Source organism: Podarcis melisellensis (assembly GCF_964234715.1).
Source record: "Podarcis melisellensis genome assembly, chromosome: W".
Lineage (NCBI taxonomy): Eukaryota > Metazoa > Chordata > Lepidosauria > Squamata > Lacertidae > Podarcis > Podarcis melisellensis.
In genome coordinates, this window is record NC_138535.1 from 2,241,844 (window position 1) to 2,266,340 (window position 24,497).

At 45.9% G+C, this 24,497-nt stretch overlaps 1 long non-coding RNA gene across 1 annotated transcript in view; it reads right to left on the reverse strand.

Annotated features, from left to right (window-relative positions):
• The window catches only part of LOC309361319, a 203,776-nt gene extending 199,728 nt beyond the window's left edge, over positions 1–4,048 (reverse strand). The window contains exon 1 of the long non-coding RNA XR_014164417.1: positions 3,935–4,048. This is a non-coding gene — a long non-coding RNA (uncharacterized lncRNA). The remainder of the gene's footprint in view (positions 1–3,934) is intronic.
• Between the last annotated feature and the right edge of the window lie 20,449 nt (positions 4,049–24,497).

Here is a 24,497-nt window from a genome sequence, read left to right on the forward strand (position 1 = left end):
ATTGCCAGCAGACATCGCTACAATTTTTATTCATTTTTGCTATTCTTTCAGGTGTTAAATACCATCTATGTTGTATTTTAAGGTAATTTTATTTCAGTATATAACACATAGTGAATTTCATATCTTCTTTCCACAATTTTTCCCATTGTTCGAGCATAATATTTTTCCCAATATCTTGCGCCCATTTAATCATGGATGCTTTAACCAGTTCATCCTTGATTTCCCACTCTAAGATCAGATTATATAATTGAGATATATTTTTTATTTTTCTTGTATTAAGTATTTATCGCATTTTGATATTTCTTTTTCAAATCCTATCTTTTTGTCTTTCGCTAATCTATACTTAATTTGAATATATTGGAACCAATCACTAATATGAGCTTTAATTTCTGTATAATCCTTTAATTCCAATTCTCCATTTTCTTCCTTTAATACAGTTTTATAAGTAGGCCAATTTTCTTTCATATTTAATTTTTTCACTGCAACAATTTCTGCCGGCGATGCCCACCAAGGAGTTTTCGGTTCTAGGAGTCTTTTATATTTCTCCCATATTTTAGACTTTCTGACTATATGCCCTAGGAAGCCTTTATGTACTTTGACTTTCTCATCTATTAGATAGGCATGCCATCCAAATCTTGTCTCTACTCCCTCTAAATCCAATATATCTGAATCGTCTAATTTAATCCATTCTTTTAGCCAGGTCAGACCCACCGCATCATGGTATAACTCCATGTCAGGGAGGCCAAATCCTCCTCTTTCCTTCTTATCTATCATTATTTTATGTTTATTCTTGAGTTTTTCCTTGACCACACGAATTTGGCCAAATCTCTTTTCCAATTATTAAAACATTTATCTCCTCCTAGTATTGGGATACTTTGAAATTAAAACATCATCCTTGGTAGTATGTGTGGAGTGTGGTGGTTTAGGGTTAAACCTCCTGAGTGTCCTACATCTGGGGAGGAGCTTCTAATGGAAGCTGCAGTTTCTTTGTCTGTGTGAACTTACTTTCACTTTTCGCTGAGAGCGGGAGAGAGCGAGATGTGTCAACGTTCGGGTGGAATTTTTTGCTTGCTGATGTAAATAAAACGCTGTTAGATAGAAAGAACAGTGTGTGGACTTTTCCTTCCTTCTCACACGGAAGCAATTGCTGCTCAGCTCTGCTACTGCCACAGAGGAAAAGTGCCGGACAGGCAGAAATAACCACAGTTTATGGACCGTTCATCTGTTTGCTGAGTGTGAGAAGGGAACAAGCCAGTTCTGAAATCCTGCCTGAGGATGAGGCAGTCGTGATTTCGCTGGTTGTGAGGGAGAACGCACCCAGAGACTCCATTGAGCTCATCTCCTTCCGCATCGCCTCATGCCATTTGCTGGCTTCTTCCTGAGGCAGCTTCTGAACATCCTCAAAGATTTCAGGTTCGCACCTAGCCACACCAACCCACACACTTGTGGCTTCAAACCTGTCAGGTGGCCTACCCTTAGTGGTTCAAGCTGATCTCCTCAGCGTAAACTCTGGTACCCCCTCTGACCCACTATGGCAAGCCAGATCATCCCCAGTGTCAGAGAACTCCCCCTTTGACCTGCTGCATCTTTTGAACCTCACAGCTGGACCTGCGGGCGAGGACGGCTCACTCTTTGGCTCAGACTTGACCGTGGCCTGTGGAGGGGTTCTGGGCTACCCCTTTGGAGGGGTTCTGAGCCACTCCTGCTCTGGACTCTGTTGCTCTGGACTCTGTTCCTCAGCAACATGTTCAGTTCCCTCCTCTTCCTCCTCATCTGAGTCAAGAAACTGCTCTGAAAGAACATCTGGGTTACCATGTATGCATGTCCACCCACTTTGCTCACAGAACTCAGCACTGCTGCTTATAAGCAGCTGGGACTGGTTGCCAGCAGGATATGCGAACCGCCAAGCTTTGGACCCAGGTTCATATCCCACAAAGATCATCTTCTTGGTCCACCCTTTCTGCGTTTGGCCTTTGGAATGAGGACCCAAGCCTCACAGCCAAAAACACGTAAGAAATGCACTTTGGACTTCTTCCCGTCCAGCAGAAAATATGGCGTGTCCCCTACAGTTGAATTAAACACGCGATTCTGCACAAAAGCCGCAGCTTTCCAACATTCAGCCCAAAAGTGTTGTGGGAGTCCTGCGTCAAACAGCATGGCAGCCACAGCCTCTTGTACTTGTGAGATTTTGACCCATCTGAAGCTGATACAGGCTCGTCTTATCTTGAGCCCAAACAGAGTAGTCCACACAGCAAAAGGATAAGCAGTATGTGCCACATTCTTAAGTTTATTTTACACTCTATGCTGAGAGAATACATGCATGCATCTTGCCTCTGTGAGAGCAGAGAAGCAACTCCTCTTGGAAACAAAGAACACCGAGAGAACAGTGAAAAACAGGAAACCAGTGAACGTCACATCCAGTCTCCCATTCCCGTGGGAATCCAACAGTAACTCTGACTGTGGAATGCAAAACAATGTCTTGTGACTGCAGTTGCTGCTCAGTGAGGGAAATAGAAACCAACAGTAGTGTTCTGTTCTTACGTTCAGCAACACCATTCTGTTGAGGACTGTGTGGTGCTGTCAGCCTATGACTGATTCCCTTCTGACGGAAGAAATTCTGCAGCGCAGACCCAGTAAACTCCGCCCCTCTATCGCTCTGAAAGCTAACCAATTTGGTAGAAAATCTCAACTCTACCGCTGTGATCCAATCTTTAATTAGTGCAGCAGCTTCCCCTTTGTGTTTTAACGTAAAAATCCAAGAGTTTTTCGAAAAATCATCCAAAAGAAGCAAAACGTGTTTTGACCCACCCAGAGACGCCACTGGCATGGGCCCACACAGATCTGCATGGACTAGCTCAAAGGGCTTGCTAGTCTTTCTGCTTGACCTTGGATTGCTTACAGGCCGTGCAATCTAAGAACTTATCACATCCCTTCAATTTGCACCCCTCTGCACACTCTGGGACCTTCTTGACATAGGACTAATTCGAATGAGCGAATCTGCGGTGCCATAGATGGGCGCAGCCATCATGTGGTGGGACGTTTGTGCACTGCACCTGTGTTACCTCAGGGAGGTCATAATCTGCAATAGGCATCTCAACCACGACCAGCCTATTCTTGCACTCAACACTGAAAAGCTGTCTCCCACCCCTGGGAAAAGAGCACTCGTTATTTTCAAACTTTCCACAGAAACCATCAGCTACTAGAGCAGACACAGATAAAAGGCAATTGGCAGTTTCTGGAACCACAAAAGCCTGGACCTCATGGTCTAGGAACGAACAGTACAAAGTTCCAGACTGAGTCAGTGGTCTCTTGTTCCCATCTGCCAGCGACACAAATCTTCCACTTTGCACAGTCTTGCAGTTCCGAAGAAGCCCACTTGATGGCACTAGAGTGTGTGTCGCTCCCGTATCGACGATAAAAGAGAGGCTGTCTGTCTGTCTGGGTTCCTGCAGTGTTGCCATAGAAGCAGCCAGGTGGTACAGAGATGTTTTCTCTTTATTTCCACCACAGCCAGAGCCCTTGCCGGCTTTCCCATGCTTCTGCATCTGAGAACCATCTCTTATCTGCATTCCTTTCCGGACGACCTTGGGCTCCTGGGCCTCTACAGGGCAGTCTCTGATGAGATGGCCATGTGACCCACATCAAAAACATCTTTTGGAGACAAAGGCTTTTACAGAGCTCTCACAGCTTCTGCCTGCACCCCCACTACTGGGTGCACAGCTTCCCGAGGAACAGCCTGCGACCGCTTTCCTCTCAGCTCTCCGCCTCTCTCCCTGTCCATCACACAGATGTGTCGAAGCATAGAAACTGTTCAGTTTCTGTTAATTGATTCTCATGGAAACTTACAGATTCTGGCTTCACACAATTAACTCAAGGCCGTGTCAATTTGCTCTTGGCAGAAAGCCAAGGTCTGCTTGACCTAGAAACTACTTACTGTACTCTGATTGGTTAACGACCAGCACTCAACTCTGTTATCTAGGAATGCTAGCACAGTTTGTGAGGAGGGTGTGTTAGGAGTTAGAAGTGTTGTGTATGGTTAAGAGAGAGAGAGAGAGAAAGAAAGGATTTATTTTGCTTTGCTTTGTATGCAGAAACTGCTGGTTTTATTTTTCCTTTTAATAAATCCTGTAAATAGTTATTCTGAGTCTAGCTGACAAGTCATTTCCACCTCAACTAGCTTCTTCGCTGTGCAGGAAAAACTCTGCTACGTTTGGGCTAAAGCCATTAGAGCTATGCCTGACACTTCAAAGTTCCAAGAGAAACAGCTTCCAGGAACATGGCCTTCAGCCCCCACTGGGCTCACGGCCCCCTCTCAGTCTTTGGCTCCCACTGTGGCTTCACACACCCTCTTCAGTGCCTGCCAAGCGACCCGGGCCTCCTTGATCCCCTCAAGGTTCGGCAACAGCCAAGCATCCACGCTTGCTCTCAGCATGCCTAGCACACTCTGCTCCCTTTCCAGAGCTGCAGCCACGTCTGCCTCAGAAACTTTCTCACTAGCCTGAGGTGGTGGGGTTTGCATGCAAAGCCAGAGCTGTTCTCCCAACAGCCAGTACTTCATCCTTACAGACCACTCCTCCCAATTGGGGCCAGTTAGCTTCCCAAAGGGCACTTCGAAAGCCTCTTGAGCCTGCGCCATCTTTCCCGGGGCTATAAGTCTACTCACACTTTCTGCCGGCTGGTGCTCCAAAGATGCTTTCTGCAGCAAGCTCCAGAAACTAGTCAGAGCAACGCGTCATGAGAGACGGATCGCTTTGTTTATTCTGCATGTAATCTTGTCAGAAGGAAATAAAGAAAGGAATTTATGGCTGGCTGCCGGGAGTGTTTCTTCTGCTAAGTGCAGCAACGCGTGCAGCTGGCTAGCTGACAGTTTGCTCTGACTCCCAGACCCAGCTAATGAGCACTCGGGAGGAGAGGCTCGGCAAGGAGAAAAGCAGGATGGAAGCTCGCCTTGCACAGCTGGAAAAAGAGAGGACTGATTTATTGGCCACATTACAGGAATTAAGAATTCGTTTGCAAGAAGCCAGGGCCAGATCCGAAGGGGCTTCTGGAGGGGGCTTACTGAACCGGTCTTTGACGCTGGTAAGCAAATTCAATGGGGACCCCAGACTGTACATGGGCTTCAAACTCGACATGCAGTATGCTCTTGAACTGCAAGGAGCTGCTTTTGCTGGGGATGCTGATAAGGTGGGGTACCTTATAGGCCATTTGACGGGGGCAGCGCGAGATTGGGTACGCCCACTGCTTGCTAGCTATAATGCTGCGCTCAGCGATCTCAAACAATTCTGGGAAGCAATGGACGTTATGTTTTCATTTGAATCTGAGGAGGATGTAACTCAGCAGCAGCTATTGGATCTACGGCAGGGGAACTCGACTGTGAGGGAGTACTGGTCCCAATTTGCTATACTGGTGCACAAGCTTGATTGGAGCTTAGACTCAAAGCCTGTGCAAGCTCTATTTAAGGCCGGACTGAATTCTCAGGTGAAAGATGAGCTTGCCAGGGGCCCCCGACACCAGGACTTGGATTCCCTCGTTAAGGCTGCTCTGGCGGTGGGCAGCAGGCAAGAGCTGAGGCAGCTAGAGAAGGCTGAGAGCAGAGGCCGGTGTTCCCATGGTGATCGCATTCCTGGCATACCAAGTGAGGGAGAGCAAGGTCAATCTCGCTCGGAGCCGGTGGAAATTGACTCTGCCCGCGTGCGGGAAGATTCAAAGGCTCAACGGCCAACTCACAAGGCGGCAAAAGACGGGCAAGCTGCCAAGAAATGTTTTATCTGCCAGAAACCAGGGCACTTTGCCAGAGTGTGTCCTGAACGTCGCAACTGGCAGGGAATGGTGGGGGCTTCCTCCCAGTTGGGAGAGGGGGGAGTCCAAAAGCAGGGAAATGCCAGTGCCTGGCTGGGAATGGGGCGGGGCAGCAGCCAGGCAGGAATGGAACAGAACCAGAGCCCCGACCAGGACGTCACCAACCAGGCATAATTGTGAGGGTATTGCTGGACCTCCCCAATGGACAGGCTATGGAGGTCCATGCCCTGTTGGACTCGGGAGCGAGTGCCAATTTCTTCAGCAGGGACTTCGCTGCACAGCACCAATTGCATTTACTACCTTTGGACTTTCCGCTACAAGTGACCACCATTGATGGGCGGGAACTTTTGGGAGGGGAAGTGACCCATCAGACCCCCCCCCATGAGAATGAGGATTTCAACGCATTCCGAAACGATTGCTTTCCATGTGGCCATGCTGGTGGGCCCACCCATCATTTTGGGCATGAGTTGGTTGGCCCTGCACGATCCGGTGGTCTCCTGGCATCAGCGTAACCTGACGTTTGGATCGGTGCATTGCTTGGAGAACTGTTTGGGAGTAAAGGAGCCACGAGTTGGTAGTGCCAGAGTGGCGGCTACGTGTGCGGGAGAGAAAGCGGCATTCCTCCAGAATATATAGACTTGGCAGAGGTTTTCAGCGAAAGACATGCAGGAAGTTCTAGCTAGGCTCAAGGAGCATCGCCTATGGGTGAAACTGGAGAAGTGTCAGTTTCACACGAGAGAGGTCTTATCTTATATTTATTTATTTACGGCTATTAGCCCATAAAATATGTACAAACATAAAAGCACAGAAGCATAAAAACCAATACATCGAACGACAGAAGAGGAACACCACGATGCAAGAGTGGGACATTGAGCAGTGACAAATAACAGCTTGGGGCCCGGAAAGATCCGAGGGACGGTTCACAGAGAAAGGAGAACTGGAGACGAGATCCGTCATGCACTCTCATCATAACTGTCCGATTAGTTTTTTGTTGTTTTTTGGTGGTTTTTGTGTGTGAGATAACCGCATTCAGGAATCTCGCCACCTGCAGAGTTACAGAAGGATCTGTATCCTGCAAGAGCAGTGCGGCATGTGACTCAACAGGCCTGCCAACCAAGCGCAGTAAAGTAGGACCCAGGAATTTAGTCCTGGCTATGCTATGTAAGGGACAGTTGAACATTATGTGTGGAAGAGATTCAACTGTTTTCCCATCACACTCGCATAGCGGAGACACCAAACCCTTGGAAAATCTGTGGCTCAGCAGGTTCGATGGAAAAACATTGAACCTTGCACGAATAAATGCAAGTCGGTGTGGTGCAGATGAAAGAGATGACATGTATGATGGGAGGCCAAGTGGTGGGGTTATTCCGTGATACCTGGGAGAGCAGACACCCCCACCCCTGGAGAGGTTTTGTTGATTGTCAATGTCTGCTAATCTTTGCTCGATGAGGCTTTTGGCTGAGCGTAGGTTCATCTTTAAGGAGTCCGCTGGGGAAATTCCGATGCTCAGAAGTTTGGCATGGATTTTTCCTACCCACGGATTAACAAAGTCATCCCGCCAGAGGCACTGAAAGAGGTAATGGTCGGGAAGCCTATGCCAGCTGGACAGCCAATAGCCAAAGACTCGCTTCCAGATGACAGTCTCCAATGATGCAATCTTTAACTCCAGATGTATGGCTGCATTGCTCACACACATGGGGAGTTTCAGGAGGCGATGGAGAAACTGATTCTGCAATGTCCCCAGCGATGTTAAATTGGACCCTGGGGCCCAGAGCGGGGCAGCATAACAGAGGGTGGAAACCACTTTTGCGTGGTACACCTTCAATGCAGATGGGATGTGGGAGGCTCCGTCGACCGCAAAAAATTGGAGTAGAGTGTAAAGTATTGTTTTCCCTTTGTTTAGTAAATACTGTATCTGTGGCTTCCAGCTTAGGTTGTAGTGAAAAAAGACTCCCAGGTATTTAAATTTGAAAACCTGTTCTAATTGGACTCCATCTAACTTCCAGCTGTAAGTTTTCCGAGACCTGCTAAAGACCAGTACTTTAGATTTTCCATGATTCATTGTCAGATGCTTGAGTTTGCAATAAGCCGCAAAAATCTTTAGAGCTCTGCATAAACCGACTCTAGAGTAGGAAAGGATCGCTGCATCATCAGCATATAGAAGCAGAGGGCAGCGAAAATCAGCTAGGCGGGGGGCATGAATGTTGGCTTGAGACTCACTCAGAAAGAGCTTCATGTCGCTAATAAACAAGTTGAAGAGGAGTGGGGCCAAAATGCAGCCTTGGCGCACTCCTCTATTTATTGGGACCTCATTGGATAGGTTTCCCGCCGGTGTGAGTCTCACTCTAGCCGACGACCCGTGGTGTAATTGGGTTATAAGCCATAACAGCCTTCTATCTATGCCCCATCTCTCTAATTTCTTCCATAGACAGTTTCTTGGGATACTGTCGAAGGCGGCCTTTAAGTCTATGAAAGCGACACATAGGCTCCCCCGACTCGGGGCAGAATATTTTCTGGCAAGATGATACATAATTACCATGTGGTCAGTGGTCGAATAATTGTTCCTAAAGCCCGCTTGCTCATGGCCAATCAAATTTGAGTCGTATGCCCAATGGGACAGCTTAGACAGCAAAAATTTTGCATAGATTTTCCCGATGATAGACAAAAGGCTGATGTTCCGATAGTTCTCTGGGTCAGCAGGGGGACCCTTTTTATGGACTGGTATGATCACGGCCTCCTTCCATGACCTAGGGATAAGCCCCGTAGAATTAATTGCATCAAAGGCTTTGGCCAGAATTTCAGCCCACCACCTCGGTTGCGCGACAATAGCCTCAGCGGGGACTAGATCCGGCCCAGGGGCTTTGCCCATTTTCAGATCTAGTATCAAGTCCATTATCAGTTCTGGGTCGGTAGAGGGCCACAAAGGTAGATGGTCGGCTCGGAATTCTATGGGTGAGTTGGATTCCTCTGCCAAAGAGAAATATTTACTCAAGAATTGTTCCCATGTGGGCGCAGGGATAATCGCCAGTGGGTACTTCCTTCCTCTTTTGTTTATCAGAGCCCAAAATTCCTGTGGTCTGCGGGATCTAGAGGCCGCAATCAAGGCTCGCCAACGCTTTTGGTACCACTCGCGTTTGGCCAGCTTTAAAGTCTGTTTGTATGCTCTTTTGGCTTGTAAATAGGAGGGTGGTAGAGCCTGGGCATTAGAGTTTTTGTATTCATTATAGATAGAATGAAGAAGGGATCTTGCTTGTTTGCAAGAGGTGTTAAACCAAGGGGCCCCAGTACTGCAATGCGTCACTTTCGCCTTTTGAGGAGGTGATGTAAAAAAAGTGGTGAGGTTTGTTATAAGAAGGTTAAAAAGTTTCAAAACCGAGTTGAAATCTTGTAAATCAGTAGTTATTTGAGGTAGATAGGCAATGATTTCCCTATGAAAAAAATCCTGGTATTTTTGGGCCACAGCCTCCGACCATTTGATCCCTCTTATTTTGGTCGATGATGAGGTTTCCAGAAGGACTGAGTGTTTATAGTCCTTCTGGCACCGGAACAATGACAAAGTGGTCACTATTGGAAGGTGATCACTGAAATGTTGGTTTTCAACTTGGAAGGAAAGAACATTAACGGCCAAATTTGCGGAGATCAAGAAGTAATCGATAACACTGTTAGATGCTAGTCCCAGGTGGGTGAACTCCCCCGGTATGTCGGGGGGGGGGGAGGTGCCGTTCAAGAAGACTAAATTCAGGCGAATGGCCATTTGGTAAAGGGTCACTCCTGCTTTGTTTACTCTGTTGTCCTTTGAAGTTCTAATTCTGGCATGTTCCAAGTCAAAGTTGTCCAAACATGGGGGAGTCCACCATTTGGACTTGGTTAGTAGGTCCCAATTTGTGGCAATACGAGCATTAAAGTCTCCCCCAATTAAGGAGTACGAGTTAGGGCATTTGGTATGACATGACAATAGGTGATTTTCAAATGATTCCCATCTCCAGTCAAGATCAGGTGCAGAGCCTTCAGGGGGGAGATAGACATTAGTAATTAGTAATGAGGACTTCCCTTCTGCGATCAGTCCAGATAGAGCAAAAGGCGGGGAAGCCCGTACCAGAGTGAATTTGGCGTGAAGTTGGAGTGAGATCCCAATCAAAAGACCCCCTTTGGGGCGACCACCTTTCAGGGAAGGGGAGGCCGGAAGTGTTAGAAGATCGAAGCCGTCTATGGTAATCTCTTCCTCATCCCATGTTTCTTGGAATAGAATGATATTAAATGAATTTATGTATTTCCTGAATTCGGGATCTGATTTTTTGGTTCTCCAACCAGCAATGTTCCAGCTAAGTATTGATAATGTCAGATCCTTGTGCTGTCCCGGTAATTGTCACTTTGAGTTGTTTAATACGTTCTTGGAGGTAGAAGGAGGACCCATGAAGAAATCAGTAATTTTAGTTTGTGCGGATAAGGTCTTCTTCTGTGTTGATCGAATCCATGATTTGGTAACATTAACAGGCAGGGAGGGCTTTGCCGGGGAGGAAGAATTAGGCAAAGTTGGTGAGGTCGGATGCTGTTCAATGAGGTGAGTAGTAGTAGGTCTTTGATGGGCAATCCGTCAGAGTTGTCAGTCTTAACCAAGGTAGCGCTAAGAGGTGTTCCAGCCATCACTTGTAGTTGCTGCGCAGATGGAGAAGAATTATCACGCAGATGTATAGAAGGACGTGAACGTGGGGATGGTGCATGCATAATCATTTCCTGGTGATCTTCAGACAGGGTAGATTCTAGCTCTGGCATTGAAGCAAAGGATTCATCAACTTCCATATTTTGATTGGACATAAGGTCTGAGACGGGAGTGTTGAGTTTATCGACTTCCTCCAGGGTAGAATGGTGCTGTTGGTCAACAGGTGACTGCTGATTCAGATCAGTAGGGGGTAACAAAGTAGCAGGTTGAAAGCTTGTCAAGGCATTTGATGGAGACGCCTTGTGGGACGTGGAGCGCCTGCTCTCCTCTCTCGTCGGCATAGAGGGGTCCCCTTGCGATAGGAGTCTTTGTTTGAGTAGATCCAATCTGTCGAGAATAGCCTGCTGTTCTTCTGAAGGGAGTTTTCCATAAGAGGAGATAAGATTTCTCTCTTCAGGGATATTCCAATCTCGGCTTGCAATTGGATCATTCCTCAGCGTAACTAGGTGGGCACTTGGGATCGCAGGTGGAACAGGGGGTACCCGGCTAGGTGTTTTTTCCTTTATTATAGGAGCAGAAGGGGGTAACGAGCATTCATTGCCGGTTAAGATGTTGGCAAAAAGAGGTTTGACACTCGTGTCCTTAAAGACTCTTGTTGTTACAATCTCCCAGGCTGCCAGCCGGCCTTTTTGTCTTGCAAGAAGATGTGGGATCCCTGCAGACTGGAAGGAGAGCATAAATTTCATTGGCCAGGGCGTGCCATTTAGGGGTACTACAGATATAAGATCTATCTGGAAAAAAGGGATGTTTAGCAAATCATGTAGGTACCCTTTAGCCATCCTCAGGTTATTCCACCTAAGTCTGGGGGCGTCACGGGAAAAAATGGATAAACATATTTTATTAGGTTGAAAAATCAAGGATTGCTTGTTCCTTTGGGGCAGTGGCAGCCTGCTTCTAGAACCCTTAAGGTGAGATTTCTGGTCATGTTGTCTCTTTAAGGCACTTACAAGCTGCACAGGAGATTGATGCAAATTAGATAGCTCAGTTGAGGAAGATGGATGAGTCAGAAGGGCTTGTGAAAGTTTATTCAAAGATGAAGAAATCCCTTCCAATTTCTTGAAAATGAAGCTTAAAGTCCTGATTACTAGTTGTATTTGATCAGGTACTGATTCATGGGCAGTTTGCCCCGGTGCGTCCTGTTTTAGTGACGGCGAAGGTGTAATTAAGGTGTCAGGGAGGAGGGCTTCCCTATGGCTTCCATCCCCTCCTGGATCAACTGGCTTTTCCAGCTCCCCTTGATCATACAGAGGCCAAAAGCGGTTGTATGTTTCGACAGCAGAAACAATTACTTGCTCTGTTTGGCTGTTATTGTTAGTAGGTGGTGAGGGAGATTCAAGCTTTGACTGCTTTACTCTTGGAGGTGAACAACCATTCTCAGCAGATCTTGGTTGCTTGCCATGACCCATTTGTCGCTGACTCACTGACTACGGAGGTTAAAAGTAGAGATAAACGGAGATAAAAAGAGAACTTATCTTTAGTGGACACAACTCCTCTGCTACTCCTCCTCCGCTGCTCAGCATAACCCGGTCTTCAAGGTGACGTTTCTAATCAGCAGCAGGCTTTCTCAGCAGAAGGTTTGAGTATCCTTGATAAAACGGTTAAAAACTTCTAACAGAGGTAAAATAATTAAAAGTCTAATAAAAACGGCTATAAAAACGGCTATAAAAGGCTGTAAAAGGCTATAAAAGGTTTGTAATCCAGGAGGGTTCACGGAGGAGAAGTTGTTACAGCCACCATCTTGGTCTAATCCCATGAGAGAGGTCGAGTTCCTGGGCTATAGGCTGTCGGAAAGGGGTCTGGCAATGGACCCGGAGAAGGTCAAGGCGGTGGTGGAGTGGAAAAGCCCCAAAATGAGGAAGGATGTTCAGCGGTTCCTGGGCTTCAGTAACTTCTACCGGAAGTTCATCAAGAACTTCGCACGGCTGGCGACCCCCATAATGGATTGCCTCAGTGGCAAGATGAAATTTGAGTGGACGGAGGCGGCGCAGAGGGCCTTTGAGAGTCTAAAGAGGGTCTTCGCCTCCGAGGAACAACTGCTGCATGTCAACCCTGAACTACAACTGCGGGTGGAGACAGATGCGTCTGATCGAGCGATTAGAGCGGTTCTCATGCAGCAAGATGGGGAGGGGGAGTGGCGTCCGTGTGCTTTCTTTTCCCGGAAGCTCAATAAATCAGAAGTGAACTATAGTATCTATGATAAGGAATTGCTTGCTATTGTGTCTGCGTTCAAGCAATAATAATAATAATAATAATAATAATAATAATAATAATAATAATAATAATAATAATAATAATAATTTATTATTTATACCCCGCCCATCTGGCTGGGCCTCCCCAGCCACACTGGGCGGCTTCCATAAAAACCAAAAATACAGTAAAATCACACGTTAAAAACTTCCCTGAACAGGGCTGCCTTAAGATGTCTTCTGAATGTCAGGTCGTTGTTTATTGCTTTGACATCTGCTGGAAGGGCGTTCCACAGGGTGGGCGCCACTACCAAGAAGGCCCTCTGCCTGGTTCCCTGTAGCTTTGCTTCTCGCAATGAGGGAACCGCCAGAAGGCCCTCGGCGCTGGACCTCAGCGTCCGGGCAGAATGATGGGGGTGGAGACGCTCCTTCAGGTATACTGGACTGAGGCCGTTTAGGGCTTTAAAGGTCAGCACCAACACTTTGAATTGTGCTCGGAAACATACTGGGAGCCAATGTAGGTCTTTCAAGACCGGTGTTATATGGTCTCGGCGGCCGCTCCCAGTCACCAGTCTAGCTGCCGCATTCTGGATTAGTTGTAGTTTCCGAGTCACCTTCAAAGGTAGCCCCACGTAGAGTGCATTGCAGTAGTCCAAGCGGGAGATAACCAGAGCATGCACCACTCTGGCGAGACAGTCCGCAGGCAGATAGGGTCTCAGCCTACGTACCAGATGGAGCTGGTAAACAGCTGCCCTGGACACAGATTTGACCTGTGCCTCCATGGACAGCTGTGAGTCCAAAATGACTCCCAGGCTGCGCACCTGGTCCTTCAGGGGCACAGTTACCCCATTCAGGACCAGGGAATCCTCCACACCTGCCCGCCTCCTGTCCCCCAGAAACAGTACTTCTGTCTTGTCAGGATTCAACCTCAATCTGTTCGCCGCCATCCATCCTCCAACCGCCTCCAGACACTCACACAGGACCTTCACTGCCCTCACTGGTTCTGATTTAAAAGAGAGGTAGAGCTGGGTATCATCTGCATACTGATGAACACCCAGCCCAAACCTCCTGATGATCTCTCCCAGTGGCTGCATGTAGATGTTGAAAAGCATGGGGGAGAGGACAGAACCCTGAGGCACCCCACAAGTGAGAGCCCAGGGGTCTGAACACTCATCCCCCACCACCACTTTCTGAACACGGCCCAGGAGGAAGGAGCGGAACCACTGTATAAGAGTGCCCCCAGCTCCCAGCCCCTCAAGACGGTCCAGAAGGATGTTATGGTCGATGGTATCAAACGCCGCTGAGAGATCCAGCAGAACTAGGAAACAGCTCTCACCTTTGTCCCTAGCCCGCCGGAGATCATCAACCAGTGCGACCAAGGCAGTTTCAGTCCCATGATGAGGCCTGAATCCCGACTGGAAGGGATCCAAATGGTCCGCTTCTTCCAGGCGTGCCTGGAGTTGTTCAGCAACCGCTCGCTCTATCACCTTGCCCAAGAATGGAAGATTTGAGACTGGGCGATAGTTGGCCATTGTGGCCGCATCTAAAGATGGTTTTTTAAGAAGCGGTTTAATAACCGCCTCTTTCAGTGGGTCTGGGAAGGCTCCCTCACGGAGGGAAGCATTCACCACCCCACGAAGCCCATCGCCCAGTCCTTCCCGGCTAGCTTTTATAAGCCAGGATGGGCAAGGATCCAGGAGACAGGTGGTTGGTTTCACTCGTCCAAGCAGCCTGTCCACATCCTCGGAGGTAACAGATTGGAATTGATCCCACTCAACTTGACTAGACAGAGCTCTAGCACTCTCCCGCCCTGGCCCTGCTCCCACGGTGGAGTCTACTTCTTCCCGAATCTGAGCAATTTTATCTGCAAAAAACTTTGCAAAATCCTTGCAGGAGAATATGTGGCCCGTACTGGGCCCCGATGTTACAGGTGGTTCCGCTAAATTGTGAACCACCTGAAAAAGTCTCCTGCTGCTGTTTTCTGCAGATGCAATAGAAGTGGTGAAGAAATTCTTCTTCGCCGTCGCTATCGCCACTTGGTAGGCTCGACGTTGAGCTCTAACCTGTGTCCGGTCAGATTCGGAATGAGTTATCCGCCACCGGCGCTCTAGCCGTCTCAACGATTGTTTCATTGCCCTCAGATCCGTGGAAAACCACGGGGGTCTCCGGGCTCCATGCGACTTTTTTTTATTGGAGCGAAGCATCAGATACAGGTGTGCACGGATCACAAGAATTTGGAGTACTGGCGGACGGCGAGAGTGATGTGCCAGAGGCAAATACGCTGGGCACAGTTATTTGCCAACTTTAACTTCAGGATTCAGTACGTACCGGGTGAGCAGAACGTGAGGGTGGATGCTTTATCCCGTAAAGCTGAATATTTGGCAGAGGAAGGACCACCGATAGCCCGGTTCATGTTCCCCGAGCAGAGGTGGGCTTGCGGGGCGACATTGATGAAGGACGATGAACTGCTACGGTTGATGCAGGATGATGCTTTTACCAGAGGAAAGTTGGATGAACTTGGGCAAGGGAGAGGGGCTGAGGGAGGTTTCGAGGAAAAAGGGGGGGCTACTGTTTTATCGGGGGGCTTTGTATGTACCAGGGGAAGCTCTCCGGGCCCGAATCCTCTGACAACTTCAGACAGCTCTACGGCAGGACACTTTGGGCAACACAAAACCATGTTGTTGGTCACCAGGGAATTTTGTTGGCCCAAGGTGCGGGAAGATATGAAGGAATATGTGCGAGGGTGTGAGACCTGTCAGAGAGCCAAAGGGGAGAGGGCAGCTCCGGCAGGGTTATTAGAGCCTCTGCCAACACCAGGGAGGCCATGGGAGGTGGTATCAGTAGACTTCATCACTGACCTGCCCCGGTCCAGGGGGGAAACGGCAGTGTTGATGGTGGTGGATCTACTCACCAAAATGTGCCATTTTGTGGCGTGTTCTCATGCTGTAACTGCGGAGGAGACAGCCAAATTGTTTGTGGAGCACGAGTTTAAGTTGCATGGGGTCCCTTCGAGGGTCATTTCGGATAGGGGGACACAATTTACCTCAAGGTTCTGGCGCAAACTCATGAGTTTGTTGCAAGAGTTTCACCACCGCCAGACATCCCGAAAGCAATGGGCAGGCGGAAAGGGTCAAAGCAGTATTACAGCAGTACCTGCGTTGTTATGTGGGGGAGAGGCAGAACGATTGGGTGGACAAATTAGCGCTGGTGGAGTTTGCATACAACAACTCCGAGAATGTGTCCACAGGGATGACTCTGTTTTTTGCTAATCACGGGTGCCATCCTAGGGCTTTCCCTGGGAGGGGGGAGGAGTCGTGGAGTGTGCCAGCCGCTGAACAGTTTGCGGAGGAAATGGAGGCAATTCAACAACAACTGAAGTTGAACTTGGAAAGGGCCAAGGAGGTATACAAGAGGCAAGCAGACAAGCATCAGAGGGAAGGGGAAACCCTTCGGGTGGGGGATAAGGTGTGGTTATTGATGCAAGGCTTGCATTGGAAAGGGGGTTGTAAGAAACTCAAACACAGGAGGGTGGGTCCCTTTGAAATCATACAGCAAGTCAGCCCAGTGGCCTTTAGGTTGAGGCTGCCAGAGAGCATGAAAATTCATCCCGTGTTCCACTGGTCGCTATTGTCGGCTTACCGGCCGGGCAGAAGGGAAGGGGAGGTGCCACCACCAGAAGTCGAGGAAAGGGAGCGGGGACACCAGATAGAGGAAGTATTGGACTCGCGTTGGAAGGGTAATCAGCTGGAGTATCTTGTAGCTTGGGAGGGGGCTCCCAGTTCGGATAACACATGGGTACCGTCAGATTGGGTCACGGAGGAGGGTTTAGTGGAGGATTTCCACGAGCTATTTCCCCATAAGCCACAACCCGCAGGGAGGTTCGCTGAGAGGGCGTTTGGGCCAACGGACGATGAAGAGGATTTTGAAGGGTTCTCAACCTCGGACCAAGAGGAAACACAGTGGGGGGAAGGAGTGAGTGAAGAGCGTCCGGGTCCATCAGGTGTTAGGGTAACGTTTTTTTTGATACCGAGGAGGAGGAGATTTTCCTAGGATTTACCCCCGAGAAGCATGAGGAGGATGCATTGGGTGAGGCTTCTTCTCAGGAAAGGGAGGTGAGGGGGGCCTTTGAGGAGGGGGTGGATGTCATAGAACTGCAGGCAGCGAGGGAGGAAAGACTTAGAGGATACAGGGAACGATCTCCACTGCTCAGGACTGAGTCCTCCTCAAAAGACAGAGAAGAGGATAGTGAGTCTGGGGAGGAAGGGGTGCTTCAGAGAGAGGGGGATCCATGTCACAGGGAAAAACGGAAGGGGCTGAGCCGTTGGTGGTGTTGGTCTCGAGGGAGAGGGAAAAGAGAAACTAGTCAGAGCAATGCGCCATGAGAGACGGATCGCTTTGTTTATTCTGCATGTAATCTTGTCAGAAGGAAATAAAGAAAGGAATTTATGGCTGGCTGCCGGGAGTGTTTCTTCTGCTAAGTGCAGCAACGTGTGCAGCTGGCTAGCTGACACTGCCTGAAGAGGTTTTGCACAGAGGAAACGTGCCGGACAGGCAGAAATAACCACAGTATGTTCATCTTCATTACTGATATTTTCCCTAATAAGGAAAGATTTAATTTCCCCCATACTTGCAAATCATTTTTTATTTCGCTCCATGTTTTCCCATAGTTCTCATTACTTAAATCCATAGTATTTGTTGTTAAATTTATTCCAAGATACCTTATTTTCTTTTTCATTTCCAATCCTGTAATTTCTTGTAATTTCACTAATATTTTTGTTTTCCCATAGTTTAATTTGAATCCTGCTAATCTGCCATATTTGTTTATACATTCCAATATTCTAGGTGTGCATTGTAGGGATATTTCTGTTGTGATCATAACATCATCTGCGAAGGCTCTTAACTTATATCTTTTTTCACCAACTGCTATTCCTCTTATTTGGTTGTCCTGTCTTATTTTCTTTAATAGAACCTCTAATACTATTATAAACTCTGAATAATTTATTGCTCAGAGAGATAAGGTCCGGCGGGCTTCTGCTGTGCAGCACACATTCCAAAGCTCTGAGCAAAAGCAGTCACACAGCCTTCAGGAGCTCAGCTTTCTGTCTTCTGTGCATAAATCAGGCTCTCACGCAGAGTTACTAAACTAAAAGCAGTTTATTTACAGCAGAAACTAGCTGTTATCCAGCAAAGTATAGAACATTGCACAAATGTGTCTGTCCCGGACGAAAACAAGAACAGACAGAACAAAGAACTGAGACTCTCGGAAGTGACGCAGAGTCTCTCTGCCCCACAGTAGGCAGAACGCACACACCAAGCTGTTTAACCCTGTAAGCTCAGGTTCTCCTCACACCCCCTCTCGTCCTGCACTACTGGGGGAAAGCAAGTATCACCACTTACCCCAACTCCAAACCACCACAGAACTCCCCATGACGCTGGAAGCTCAATGGTTTAGTGAACCCATCAGCCAGGTTATTGTGGCTGGCACAATATTTAAGCCGTATCCAACCTTACTGGACACTTTGACACACATTCTGGAAACATAGGTCTAGATGCTTGGTTCTGGCCTTAAACTGCCCAGATTCTGCCAGCTTCAAACAGGGTTGATTGTCTTCCCAAACAGTGATGGGCAAGTTACAATCCCCACAGATGCACCAAGCATCTATAGAACTCCAGTTCCCAACACAAATCTGAAAGTGCGCTGAACTCAGCTTCAGTAGAGGACAGCACAACGAGACTTTGCTTTCCGGACTTCCATCCAATAAGAGATTCCCCAAATTTTATTACCATCCCAGATATGGACTTCCTGTCATCCAGATTTGCCCAGTCGCTGTCTGCCTAGCATGTGAGCTTTGTCTCACCTGTAGCTGACAGTTTGAGACTGAAGTCCTTGGTATCCTGCAGGTAATGCAGCACCTGTTTGAAACCATGCCAGACACTTTCACTGGGCTTTGTAGCTTCCCTACTGAGCAGATTGGTAGTAAAAGCAATGTCCGGTCTGCTCCATTGGAACAGATACAACAGACTACCCAGAGCTGACTGAAAGAGCTCAGCGTTCTCGAACTCAGCGTGTTCTGCTAGCCTTTCACGTAGCTTGTCTCCATGGGTGTCCTAACTCCTGCACAATCAGACATTCTGAACTTCTTAAGCAATTGCTCAATGTTGCCTTTCTGACTGTGCAAGAAGCTACCATCCTCAGTTCTAACTATCTCCACACCCAGGTAGATATTTACTGCACCCAGGTTCTTGAGCTGAAACCATTTTCCAAGCTCTTTGGCAAACTTCTGTACCTGTTTGTCTGCCCTTGAGGTATAAATGATATCATCAACAAACACTAAACCATTTCCTGTGACTCTCCTGACCCTTTAAGGTACAGGCAGCTGTCAGCAAGACTCTTCCTGAAACCTAGCTTCTCTAAGGCTTCATTCAGGCACAAGTTCCAATTTCTGGCCGATTGTTTTAGCCCGTAAATCAACTTGTGAAGCCTCCATACAGTACCTTGCTCATTGCCCTCAAACCCTGGAGGAGGAAGCATATACAGATCCTCCTGGAGGTCTGAGTTCAAGTAGGCCACATCCACATCAACGTGATGCACCAGCAAACCTCTTTGTGCAGCTATGGCTAAGAGCATGCACAGAGTTTCACTTCTGGAAGTAGGAGCATATACCTCAGTATAATGCAGCCCCTTCCGCTGCGTGAACCCTCTGGCTACTAGCCTAGCCTTGTATTGTGGTTCTCCAGTTGCTGTGGGTTTAAGACGGTAGACCCAGCTGCTACTCCCGGCCTGTTTGCCCGCTGGCAACTTTGTGAGGGAGAACACACCTAGAGACTCCATTGAGCTCATCTCCTTCTGCATCACCTCATGGAATTTCCTGGCTTCTTCCTGAGGCAGTTTCTGAACAGCCTCAAAACTCTCAGGTTCACACTGTGCCATACCAACCCACACACTAGTGACTGCAAACCTATCAGGAGGTTTCCCTTTCGTTGCCCGAGTTGACCTCCTCAACACAACTTCAGGTACTCCCTCTGACCCACTAGGGCCAGCCAGAATGTCCTTGGCATCAGAGAGTTCCCCCTCTGACTTGCTGCGCCGTCTAGACTTCTCATTTAAACTTGTGGGAGAAGAAGGAGCACTTCTGTGTTCAAGCTTCACAGCTTTAGGAGAAGTTCTTCCCTCTAGCTGCTTTGAGTCTGGACTCTGTGCCTCAGTAGCAGGTTCAGCCTCTTCCTCTTCTTCATCAGCAGAGTCTAGCAGACTCTCTGAGAGAATATCAGGGTTCCCATGTATGCGTGTCCACCCACTCTGCTCACAGAATTGAGCACTGTTGCTGAGCAGAATTCTGGACTGATTCCCTGATGGATAGGCAAATCTCCACCCCTTGGTCCCTGGCTCATACCCACAGAAAATCATTTTTTGGGACCTGGGGCCACACTTTCTGCCTTTGGCCTTTGGTATAAGGACCCAAGCCTCACAGCCAAAAACAAAGAAGAAATGCACCTTGGGCTTCTTGCCATGCAGCAGAAAATAGGGTGTGTCCCCTACCACTGAATTGAGTGGCTCTATGTCAGTAACCAGTCTGGACGGGGCCATATTTGCACTAGTGCTGATAGACAGACACAAATGTGTCTGTCCCGGATGAAAACGAAAACAGACAGAACAAAAAACTGAGACTCTTGGAAGTGACGCAGAGTCTCTCCAACCCACAGTAGGCAGGACGCACACACCGAGCTGTTTAACCCTGTAAGCTCAGGTTCTCCTCACATAAACAACATTGGGGATAGGGGGCATCCTTGTCTTGTACCTTTAAATGTATTAATTTCTTCTCCAAACTCTCCATTAATAATAATTTTTGCCTTCTGTTGGTTATATATTGCATTTATACCTTTTTGGAATTTTTCACCTAGACACAATTCTTTTAATAGTGTTTTCATAAATTCCCATGAGATTTTATCGAAAGCTTTCTCTGCATCAATTGAAATCAGGGCTGCTTGTTTATCTCTTCTTACTTGTACATATTCCATTATGTCTATTATATTTCTAATATTGTCCTTTATTTGTCTTCCTTCCACAAATCTGGCCTGATTTTTATGTACTATTTTTCCTATCCCCCGCCCTATTTTCCCCCCTTCCTATTATTAGCCAAAAATCCTGCATAAATTTTATAATCCTAATTTAACAACAAAATGGGTCTACAGGTGAAACTCGGAAAATTAGAATATCAGGGAAAAGTTCATTTATTTCAGTAATTCAACTTAAAAGGTGAAACTAATATATGAGACAGACTCATGACATGCAAAGCGAGATATGTCAAGCCTTTATTTGTTATAATTGTGATGATCATGGTGTACAGCTGGTGAAAACCCCAAAGTAATAATCTCAGAAAATTAGAATATGAAATGAAATCAGCAAAACAAGGACTGCAATTAGAGCAATATTGGACCTCTGAGAAGTAGAAGCATGCATATGTACTCAGTACTTGGTTTGGGCCCCTTTTGCATCAATTACTGCCTCAATGCAGTGTGGCATGGATGCAATCAGCCTGTGGCACTGCTGAGGTGTTATGGAAGACCAAGATGCTTCAATAGCAGCGTTCAGCTCTTTCGCATCGCTCGGTCTCATGTCTCTCATCTTTCTCTTGGCAATGCCCCACACATTCTCTATGGGGTTCAGGTCAGGCGAGTTTGCTGGCCAATCAAGCGGAGTAATCCCATGGGCATTGAACCAGGTTTTGGTACTTTTGGCAGTGTGGGCAGGTGCCAAGTCCTGCTGGAAAATGAAGTCAGCATCCCCATAAAGCTCGTCTGCGGAAGGAAGCATGAAGTGCTCCAAAATCTCCTGGTAGACGGCTGCGTTGACCCTGGACTTAATGAAGCACAGTGGACCAACACCAGCTGATGACATGGCTCCCCAAATCTCATTTCTGATGAGAGCAGCTTTTGGATCTCATTTGGAAACCAAGGACCCAGAGTCTGGAGGAAGAATGGGGAGGAACACAATGTCAGATGCTTGAAGTCCAGTGTGACGTTTCCACAGTCTGTGTTGATTTTCCATGATATTCTAATTTTCCGAGTTTCACCTGTATAATTTGAGACAGATTCCAAGTCCGTACCTTGTTTTGCCAGTGGGTCAATCAATTCATTTAACATTTCTTTATAGTATTCTGCTGGTATGCCGTCTGGACCTGGGGACTTTCCTATTTTTAATTTTTGAATTAATTCCTTGATTTCTACGGTTGATATTGGTTCATTTAATAGTTTTTGATCTTCTTCTGCTATCTCTATTAATTTATTTTTCTTTATATGTTCCTCTATTTCTTCTATTGACACTTCATCTTTCTGATATAATTTTTTATAATATTTTTCAAATTCTTTTTTAATTTCTGTAATATCCCTTATTGTCCTCTCTTCTACTTTTATCTTATTTATTAATTTTTCATTTCTTTGTTTCTTTAATTGCCAGGTAAGGATCTTGCCTGGTTTATTTGCCCATTCAAAGTTTTTATATTTCCAGAATTTAATTTGTTGTTCTACCTCCTGTTCTATAATTTTATTATATTTTACTCTCAGTAATTTAATTTCTTGATTTAATCTCTCTTTATTTTTGCTTGCATAGGCTATTTTTTCCTTCCTTTTAATTTCTTCTAAAAGCTCCCTTTTCTTTATTCATATATGCTATTGAGTTTTGTTGTATGAAATATCTCCAATTGTTTTCAAAATGTTCCTTCATCAATTTTCTGACTCCCTGTATTACTTTTTGGTTTTTTAATAGGAAAACATTCATTCTCCACCTTTTTTCCCCTTTCTCCTCTTTTCCTTTAAGAGTTAATGATACTGGATTGTGATCTGTAAGTGTTTTTGGTAATATTGCAGCATTCTCTGCTTTAATTGTCATAGCCTTAGTAATCCATATACTGTCAATTCGGCTATACAAATTTTTTGGTTCTAAGAAATAAGTGAACTCCTTTTCGACAGGATATTTATATCTCCATATATCAACTAAATCTTTACCATTTCCACAAAACTTTTTGGCAGCTTCCCTTCATTTCCCCCTCTCTTCTTCTGCGATCTATCCAATTCCGGTTCCATTACTCCATTTTAATCCCCTAACACAATAATTCTTATATCTATATATTCCATTAATAATGATCTTACTTTAACATAGAATTCAGATTTTCTTTTGTGTGATCCATAGATTCCCGCTACCACAATTGGTTCTCCCTCTAGTGATATTTTGACCATTACAATCCTCCCCTCTTTATCTTCATATAGCAATTCTGGTTCGTATTTGCTTTTAACATACATTGCAACTCCCCTCTTTTTTCTTACATCACATGCAATTAATTCTTCCCCTAACTTTGGTTTTACCAATAATCTTTTATGCTTAATATTAGAAGTAGCGATCTACAACAAATAAAAGAAGAACAAATGAAGACTTTAAATAGCCAAATAGTAGTGCAAGAACTGCTAGAGGTAAAAAAAGGGTAAAAAAATGGAAAGTCACCAGGCCCAGATGGACTTATGGCAAAATATTACAAAAAAATTAGCGAGCAATTAGTGAACCCATTGAAAGGTGTCATGAATGAGATATTAAATACAGGTGAAATTTCAGAAACATGGAAAGAGGCCTTTATTACAGTAATTCCAAAGCAAGATTCAGATCTGCTGCAAATTAAAAATTATAGGCCTATGTCCTTGTTAAACAATGATTACAAACTGTTTGGAAACATATTAGCTAATAGACTGAAAAAAACAATAAATGTGTATATACATCAAGATCAGGCAGGATTTCTCCCAGGCAGACAAATGAAGGAGAATATAAGGAATATTCTGAACATGATAAAATACATGGAGGTCAAAAATGAAAAGAAAGCAGCAATGATGTTCATAGATGCTGAAAAAGCTTTTGATAACATCTCTTGGAAATTCATGACTAGGTTACTTGAAGAAATAAAATGTGGTCCCAAATTTTTAAAAAGAATATTAGCAATTCACTCAGAACAAAAAGCAAAATTAATTATAAATCAGGTGATAATGGACGAATGTGAAATACAAAAAGGAACTAGACAAGGATGTCCACTATCACCATTGTTGTTCATACTGGTACTGGAAGTACTTGCCAGAAATATAAGAGCAGGTAAAGAGATCATTGGTGTAAAAACTGGGAAAAGTGAGTTTAAATTAAAAGCATATGCTGATGATTTAGTGATAACTGTGGAAGACCCAAAAAACTCACTTCCTAAAGTTATAGAAAAGATTCAGAAATTTGCGGAGGTGGCAGGATTTAAGTTAAATAGGAATAAAACAAAACTGTTCATTAAAAATCTAAAAGAAGAAGAAGAAAAAAGAATTGGAGCAAAATATTGAGATAGAAGTCCATAAAAAGGTTAAGTATTTAGGGATTTGGTTAACATCAAGAAATATAAATCTTTATAAGAATAATTACGAAAAAGTTTGGCTTGAGATAAAAAGAAATTTAGAAATATGGAGCAGAATGAATCTCTCACTGTTAGGAAAAATAGCAGCCGTTAAAATGAATGTGTTGCCGGAAATGCTATTTCTTTTCCAGTCAGTCCCAGTAATTGTGAAAGATGAATGGCTGAAGGAAATTTCCAAGTTTATTGGGGGGGGGGCGCAAAAGGCCAAGGATAAAACATAAGATACTTACAGACATCAAAGAAAGAGGCAGTTTTGCCCTCCCAGACCTTAAATTATATTACGAGGCTGCATGTTTGGTATGGACTAGGGACTGGATAAAGTTGGAAAAGCAAGAAGCATTAGAATTGAAAGGACACAAT